Below are 8,935 nucleotides of genomic sequence, written 5' to 3' on the forward strand. Positions count from 1 at the left end.
AGACTAGCAAGTTGGACTTTTCAGTAACACTTGAAGCAATGGGTTTGGTGCAGTGGAAATTTCACAAAAGGATCGTTTTCCTAAAAGGAGAGGGAGGAGGGGGGTTTCTCTTGATGTTTTTTTTCCCATGGAAGGTAGTTCTATATACTGTTTATAGAAGCCTTGATCCTTTTTAAACCTTAAGGAGTACAGTTGGCCTCTGTGGTAATAAATTGAGAGGCATATGGGGGCTCAGGGACCCTTAATTTATGTGCTCGACTCCTTCCCCCAGTTCAGCCGGCTACTTCCTGGGATGGTGTACTTGATTGATGAGTTTCTGGTGTTCTGTGCTGCTGGGATGTCTTTTGAAGTTTCTCCTACAAGGCCTGAGGTTTGCCCCTGTGAGGTGTTAATGGGCTTCCTGCTGGGGTGTTATTTGTAAGGGGCGCTTGTTAGAGGGGCCTCAAAGGGCAGCTGGGGACACCAGAGTTCTTGTTCTTCTGAAGGGTTGACTCTCAGGCCTTGGGTCTCCAGGCTCCCAACTTATGTTTGGAAGACACTGCAGCGTTGTTTTCATTCCTGTTCCCCAGGCCGCTATTTGTTTAGCTTTAGGGGGCCCCTAGACCATGGCAGGTATTGGTGGTAAGGAATCAGACCAGCCTGGGAACAGGCAGAAACAGCGAGTCCGAGAAGAGACTCAAATCCACATGGACAGGAAGACTCCTATCTGAGGACCCTGGGTAGCGAGAGACTGTGTCTTGAGCCAAACAACCAAGTTCCAACTAAACACACGCCCAATTGGCCCCTGTGTTGTCTCCTCCGTGGCCTGCCTGCCTCTAGGCTCTCGCTGGCCCAGGCCCCTTCTCCTCGTCACCACCAGCACGCTCTTTGTTAAGTGAAAGCCTGTTTATGCCACTCTCTTCTTGCAGCTGTGTCCGTGGTGTGTGTGCATGCCCCGTCCCTCCGTCGTGTCCGACTCTTGGCGACCCCGTGGGCTGCAGCCTGCCAGGCTCCTCCGCCCATGGAATTCTCCAGACAAGAAGACTGGAGTGGGTAGCCGTGCCCTTTTCCAGGGGATCTTCCTGACCCAGGGATCAAACCCAGGTTTCCTGCATTGTAGGCAGATTCTGCACCATCTGAGCCACCGTTTGGCTAAATTCAAGGGCCATCTGAATGGCCACCCCTCCTTGTCCCCGCAGGCTTGGATCTTCTCACTGATGCGCCTGCAGCACCAGCACTGACCTCAGCCACAGCTTTATCAGTCGTTCTGTACTTGTGTGTTCCTTTGTCTCTCTCCTACATTAGATTCTGAGAATGTTGAGCCTAAGGATTTTGTTTATCTTTTCTCCCTAACTCGCAGTTCTGAGTCTGGTAATTAATCAACATTTACTGAATCAGTGAAAGCACACCATTTACTGCTCTGTTGCCTTAGGATGCCCTTGTTCCCCCATTTTGAACTGTATTAGAAGAGTACAGAATTCAACCTCGATTCTCTATGGGGTGTTGCTAGCTCCCCACAGGTGTGTCCCAGGTGACAGTGATACAACCAGTAATTTTAGCTAGTGTTGATCGAGCACATTCTGTATGTCAAGTGAGCATATACCTCATCTAACCATTATGACACCCTTTCAAGGAAGGTTATCTTTGGATAAACGTGAGCCAATTTTCCCTAGAGGGTGATATGTCCTTACGTGTGAGCAAGAAGATCTGAACGTTAAAGGCTTCCAGGTCCTTTCTGGCAGGTCTTGATACCCAAAGCAGAATCTTCTGAAGATATTCAATAGTATAGCAAAATTTCAGCAAAACTGGCGAGAAAAATGAAAACTCCTTTAACTCACTCTTCATTTGAAAACATAGAGGGGAATTGCTTTCAGTAACAGCTCTATTCACTACAACTGTTGTGAATTCCCTGGGCTCCCTGCTACTAGAGAGCTGGGTCACTAGTGGCTCTTCTTTCTGCTGCTTTGGGAAATTTCTGAGACTTTGTCAGGTCCTAAGATAAGTTAGTGAGTGAACCAGCCTCTATGCTGCTTTTTCTTTGGTGTCCAGACAGAATTTTAAATTCACTCCTCACTCTCGGTGCTCTTGGGACTTTTTAGTTGTACTTGACTTTGAAAACTTGTGAAAGAAGAATGACGACTTGGCTGTTTCTCGAGTCAGTGCCCTTGACAGCATTTCTGTGTGCGGCTGTGTCCCCAGGACTGACTTTGCAATTCTTTCTGAATTGTACCGTGAAGGGGGGACCATACTTTTTGGAAGGGAAGTGAGAAGATTAAAAAGGAGTAGAAATGCAATAAGCCCCTCACCAGACTTAGAGGATCTTAGTCTAGTGTTGAGAGACCCAACTGATGTCAAGAAACAGCTGTGTCTGCAGGCTTCAGCAGCATGCCTGTTTCACCATCATGCTCAGATCTGCTCTGCAGAGGACATGAGATTTAGATGGAGAAGTGGCAGAGTCTCTAGCTGAGCTTCCCTGAATCTGAGAGAAAGGAGATGAAGGGCAAGCTAATCCCCCAGAGACTGGAATGGCCAAGGGCAGGCAAGTAGTTGTGTCCACTCACCTTTGGCTGGAGAGGCTGTTAAGCCTGGCCTCAATCTTTGGAACTTGGTTGGATTCCTTCCTTGGTTCAGGCTGACTGTGTGGTGGGGAGGTGCTATATACACATATACACACACGCACACATGTGGTGGGAAGGTGCTATATACATATATATATACACACACACACATATATATATATACATGATATATATAGTGTATATATAAAATGAGTGTGTGTGTGTGTATATATATATATACACACACACACATGATTTACAATGTTGTGTTAGTTTCAGGTGTATAGCAAAGTGATTCAGTTATATATATATTCTTTTTCAAATTCTTTTCCTTTATAGGTTATTATAGCAATAAGCTATTGAATATAGTTGTATGGACATGTCATAGTCTAAGCCCCAGAATCTGGCTCTGGGGCCCTCAACCAGGCCCTACTCTTTGCTTAACAAGTGACTTGCCTCGCTGGGCCCCAGTATCCTCCATGGTAAAATGAAGATAACCATGGTACCTACTTTGGATACCATAGGTAGAGGGCCCAGGAAGCTTGAAAGTCCCACAGTGAGGAGGGACTCAGCTTCTTTTACCTTGGCTCATTACCATCCTTAATATGTGCCTTCTATCTCATGGTCCAAGACGGCTTCTTCAGTTCCTGCCATCATTTCTACATTCCAGCCAGGAAGGGGAAGAGGGAAAGGGAGGGTGTGGCCTGAAAGTTGCCTCATCCCATTGGTGAGAGCTTAGCCGTATGACCATGTTATTCAAAAGTAAGTTAGGGAAATTTTAGTCTTTAACTGACCCCCAACTAAAAATTCTATTCTTATGTGAAAAAGAGAGATTGGCTATTAGGGAACAACTGGTGGTTTCTGTTCAAGTGTTAGGGGTTCAATAACTTACTACCACCACCACCATCATTACCACCGTCAACGATCATCATCATTTCTGATCTTAGCCTATAAGATCATCCTGCATGAACTTGCTTCCTAACTTGCCCCTTATTTTCCATTTAGAGCACCTTAGCTTGCACTTTGTTCCATTGAACAATTTCTTCAATATCCAGGTACCTCTGACACCTTTTTGTGGCTTTAAGTTGTCAACATAACCACACCCCTCAATGTCCCGTGTGACAGAAATGGATATTAAAGCTGGTGGGATATTGACAACTTAGAAATAGGGGAGACTACAGCATGAAGTCTTAACAACCCATTTAGCAGCTTAGTTAAGATATTGCAGGAAAAGTTGATGAAAAGAAGAAAAAAGCCTAACTACCTTTAAATGTAGGTTAAGACTTGGTTTTACTTTTAACCCCTTCCACTTGCATGTTTGTGGGCCTGTGTTGAAGACGCCTGAATCTCCACGGAATTCTTCTCAAGGCATTAGTCTGGCTATCCAGCCTCCTGACAGTCCTTTGAGGTTTTCAAAATCCTTGTCCCTGGAAGGATGTGAAAACCGAATTTCTAATTCTGAAGCAGTTGAAATAAATGAAGGGATTTGTTCTGTGGATCTTTATTCATGATTTAAATGCTCTGTAGGAGTGTTTTCTGGTAGAGATGGTTCATTGAGAAATCACGTGGACTTTGGACTCATTAAAACCCAGAAGAAGACAAATGTCACTTTCCTGCTACAAATCCCACTGAGGCTAATTTAATGGAGTTCTGGCTAGCCTTTATGGTTTCCATCAGCCACATCTCACCTCCATCATCTGTCTCCTCCTTTCTCCTTTTAAAAATACTGTGTCAGAAAGTGACATTTTTCTCCTAGAAGGATTGTGCCATGTTTATAACCTTGCTTCTTTCTACCAAGTCACTTATCTTTAGAGATGAAGCCATGGAGACAAAGAACTGGGAAATCCTTGGACAGAAGCATTGAAGTCATCGTCGTTTTTTCCCCTCTTTTTCATCCTTTTCTCCTCCTACCCTCTGTTGATGCTCTCTGAGAAATTTCTTGGCAGTTCCTGTTCCTTCTGTTCCTTTTATTATTGTTCTAGCCAGGCCTTCAGTATTCCTTGCTAGGACTGTTGCAGTGGTCTCCTGGTTTTCCTGCCTTCTGTGTCTCCCCCATCCAAGGTACATTCTCTCAGCACAGATCTGGCCAGGACATATTTTTGGTTACAGATAGTCACTTCTTTCTGTTGCAGTCAGTGGTATGGAGTCAGCTTCTCTTGACATGAGGTCTGAGGCCAGACCACTACTATGGTTGCCTGCTAACACATCAGTAACAGGCAGAATAGCTAGCATGGTGGTATGTATCATTTACAATCCGCTTTTATGGCTGAAGAAATGGAGGCTGGGCGATTAAGTAACCTACCATATGACACCTGCTAAAAAGTAGTGAGATCAGAATTGATCTTTGAACTGTCACTCAAGTGTCACATCATATGTTAGGCTCATTTCTTTCTGGCCTTTCTCTGGCCACCTTCCCTTGTGCCCTGGCTTCTAGCCCCACTGATTGCCTTTCATGCCTTATTGTCTTGAACGTCAAGACCGGGACACTGCCCATGTCACTGTATGTGCCTTTGCAGTTCCTTCTGCTAAGAGTGCCTTCCTTTGCCTTTTTGACTGGCAGAGCATTCCCTCAAGGTCTGTTCCCAGCCTCCTCTATGAAGATCGCCCCTGTCCCTTGTGTTATGTAAATGAGCCAAAGATGGCCACTGTGTCTTGGCCGCAAGGTATGTATTTCTGCACTGCAGCCTGAGTGAGACCCACAAGCTCAAAGACCCAATGGCACCAAATGCAAATTTTTACACATGCAATTGCTTTAAAAATAGCCCAAACAAGTAGATTTTTAGCCATTTAGGATCTGTCTGCTTTGCATACCCTGTGAAATAGCACCCAGCATCTGTTGGTCATTGATAAGATGGAGCCTTGTGGTTCTAAACCCCAAACTGCTACTGTCCTTGGAGCTCTGTGACTCAAAGGCCCCTCTTCCCTCCCGCCACTGAGTGACAGTGCTTAGATAAGTAAGTCTCCTCTCTGGTTCCCCTCCCCTAGGAGTTGATCCTTCTCCCCTTCTGAATGGTGAACCTTGAGCCGAGCCTCTGGGTGGTCTTGCTACAAAGGACGTCCCTTCCCAATAAAGCTTTCTTTGGGCCTCTCATACTCATATCTTTTCCCTTGACCAGTCCCCAAGTCACTTGAACACCTACACGTCCAACAGATTGGATCACTGTTTTATGAGTTTCCATCATGTTTCTTGAACCTGCTTCCTTTACTGTACTCATTGCATCATTGCATCACCCCAGTCGGCCATGCATCACAGACCATGAATCGAGGAAGCTGAGGAGCCCTGGGTTCAGCACTGGAAGAAGTTTCACCTGTGAGCATAATCGCGTTTCCCCATCGTTATGGATCCAGTTATTGTTTTGCACTTAGTTGCACTTTACTTTGGCATCCAGTATAAAACTGTCGGTATTTTGTGAAATACTTAGGGTTGGTCTCATGAGTTTAATTTCCCCTGATTTAGGGGAAAAAATAACCATTGGAAATACATTGAGTAGGAGGATGGCTTATTTAGAGCACTTTTCATCAAGTCTTATTTTGATAGTTGTGCCTGTCCTGGCCCCTCCTTTATCTCATTTGCCAACAAAAACAGAATAAATAGAATAAATAAATGAGGGGAGGGTTACTGGCATTATGAAAGGATTCTCTTCAACACGGTTCTTTCCCAGCTGTGCTCCCCTAAGACAGTGGTGGTTTGTGAATCGGTAAGGGTTGGTGGGGAGAATGGAAACGTAGGAGCTGGCAGCAAATGCCGATCAATATGCTGAGAAAAGGAAGTGCTCTGAAATGGCCTGCGGGTCATGTGAAGCTTTTCTAGAATAAGCCTTTTTAGGGTCTTGCTTGCACCCTGTTTGTATAAGCCTCCTAGACTGCCCTAAGGCTAGCAATATGAAGACATTTCTTTTTACTTTTTTTATTTTTAAAATTTTAATTATGCAGCAACTTTTCCCCTGGTTTTATTGAGAGATCACTGATATCCGTTACTGATTTATGTTTAAAGTGTCCAGCAGGATGGTTTGATTTAAAAATATTGTGAGATGATTACCATGACAGGTTTAGTTCATATCCATCATCTCATAGAGATACAGGAAAAGAAAAAAAAATTCTCCTTGTGATGAGAACTCTTAGCATTTATTCTCTTAACACCTTTCCTATATATCCTCCAGCAGTGTTAACAGTAGCTATCCTATCAGCTCCTAGTACTTAAAACTGCAAGTTTGTATCTTTTGACCACCTTCCTCTAATCCCCCTCCAAGACATTTCTTTAGAATGAAACTAAGATGTTCCCTTCCCCCAATTCTTTAAATGAGGTTAAAGTTACCCAATACTAAAAGGAATCTCCTGGGTTAATAGAGATGCTTTAAAAAAAAAAACAAAACAACCCCCCCCCCCAACCCTAAAATATGGTTTCTTGGCATTTGGCAGGGTTCAGCTTGAAGTAACTGAGTTCTTTTTTTCCTTCAAAATTATTGTCAGGGTGATGTAATATGTTAAGGGCAAATAAACTTATTGAGCCAACCGACTGACTTAAAATGTCTGTGACCTGTTTGGTTTTTTAGTTGCGAATATTAAGGAGGCAGCGTGGCGGAACGCGTTCTGTTCCTTTCGTTCCCGTGTTCTTTGCTGGTGTAACAGACACCACACACGAAGACATTGGCCCTGAAACAGTTTGTGGTTTCCCTCGCGCGTCTCAAGACTGAGCTCCTTAACTCTCCTCCCCTCAGAGCCAGCGAAATTGAGCAGGAACACAATTCCCGACAATATTCCTCCAAGCAGCCGTTAGTCACTTGCCGCTCAAGGCTCCTCTTCAGCAATTTCCACTTCGCTGAACTTTTTGCTGAGCGTGGAGTGACTTTTAAATTTGTTTTGATCCCATTAGAAACACATGTCTGAGGGTTGCTGGGTGGATGGATTTCAGCTGACCGCGTGGAGGACACGAGAGAAACTGTTGGCGTTTGTGTGTCTCCTTTCAAGAAGGAAGGAAGCTCAGAGGGAGGAGGTAATCCCTTATTGGCTCCGGGTGGTTTATGCCGAGCTCATCTCCAATCTGCCAGATTAAAGAACAGAATGAATGTGTCAATTGATTTTGTGGGAGCTTTCATTTTGATTATTTGCATACTAGTTTATTAAGCGGCAGTGCAGAAGGGCTAAGTTTTTTAAAAAAATTTTTATTATATCAGGAGCTCAATTATTCTTTGTTCGCAGAAGCCAAGTTTGTGATGAAGCTGTACCACCCCATCTTCATTAGGCAGTTTAAGATGTGAATTATACATGTTTTAGAAAGTAGCTAATTAGGGTACAACCTGACACATTTGCATTTCCGTGAAACATCTTTCTGCAACAAAGATTTTGGCGAAAAGACTACACCATACTGAGTTGTAAAATCTCTGCTGGTGGGAGCTATTTCTTCTTGTAAGGAAACTGGTAAATGTGGAAAGATAGCCCGTTACGCCTTCTGAGCCTCTTTTCAGAGGCTTCACCGCCCTTTGGAGTCTGTGGGCTGTTACAGTGCAGGGGCTCTGTCCTTGACGTCCCTGCGGGGATGCCTCCTCCTCCTGGGCTTCAGGGGGCGGGGGCGGGATGACCAGGCGTGCGGAGATGGTGGAGTCGGACACTGTCCCTGTGGAGTGTCAGCTCATCTGTGGGAGTCTCTGTCCTTGATGCTCCGCAGGGCACCAGGCACCAGGTCTGAACTGCACACTGCCTCAGCAGCGTGGGGTCTCCATGTCTGGGTGTTCTGATCTGCCCATCTGGGCGAGGTTTGTGTGTCCTTAAACCTCAGGGCCAGATTTCACACCGCCTCTGACCGTGCTGCATTCCACAAGCTGTGTGGAATGTTGCTTACCTCGAGGAACATAAACCTTACATTGTGGGGTGCAGGCATTTGAAAATATCTTCTCCTCTCCTATTGCCAAGGTGGCTCAATGTGCACTAAAATTAAATCCATATGTGTGCACCGAGCAGATGGGGAGCTTTGGCGGGGGTTGGGAAATACACTGCCTTATGTCACTATGATGACACTCCCCGGGAGGGAACCTCAGAGTTATAAACCAGGGCAGCATTGCGTAAACAGGATCATGTCCTCATTTATGGTGCTCTAGAAAATTTCATGTATTCCTATGAAAAAGATCCTAGCTCTGGACTCACTGTTAATAATCAGATTCATCCTCGAATTCCACATACAGTTAGATGGTGAAGGACAATTCTGTTTATTTTATTACATTAACTTTCCTTTACGACATCTAATAGTTCAGCTGTTTTCAGTGGCAGGTCAGCAATATTTAGAGGGGATGTGCATTAGAAATGGGAGAGACTGTAATTTGATAAAGCATATCAATTCATTTATGTGTGTGTGTGTGTGTGTGTGCCTATGTGTGTATACACACACACATGGGTTTCCCTGG

At 44.7% G+C, this 8,935-nt stretch overlaps 1 protein-coding gene across 4 annotated transcripts in view; it reads left to right on the forward strand.

The window, feature by feature from the left end:
• The window catches only part of CHST11 (carbohydrate sulfotransferase 11), a 265,715-nt gene that overhangs the window by 70,470 nt on the left and 186,310 nt on the right, over positions 1-8,935 (forward strand). The gene's annotated exons all lie outside the window — the stretch shown is intronic.

Source organism: Cervus canadensis, chromosome 21, assembly GCF_019320065.1.
Source record: "Cervus canadensis isolate Bull #8, Minnesota chromosome 21, ASM1932006v1, whole genome shotgun sequence".
Lineage (NCBI taxonomy): Eukaryota > Metazoa > Chordata > Mammalia > Artiodactyla > Cervidae > Cervus > Cervus canadensis.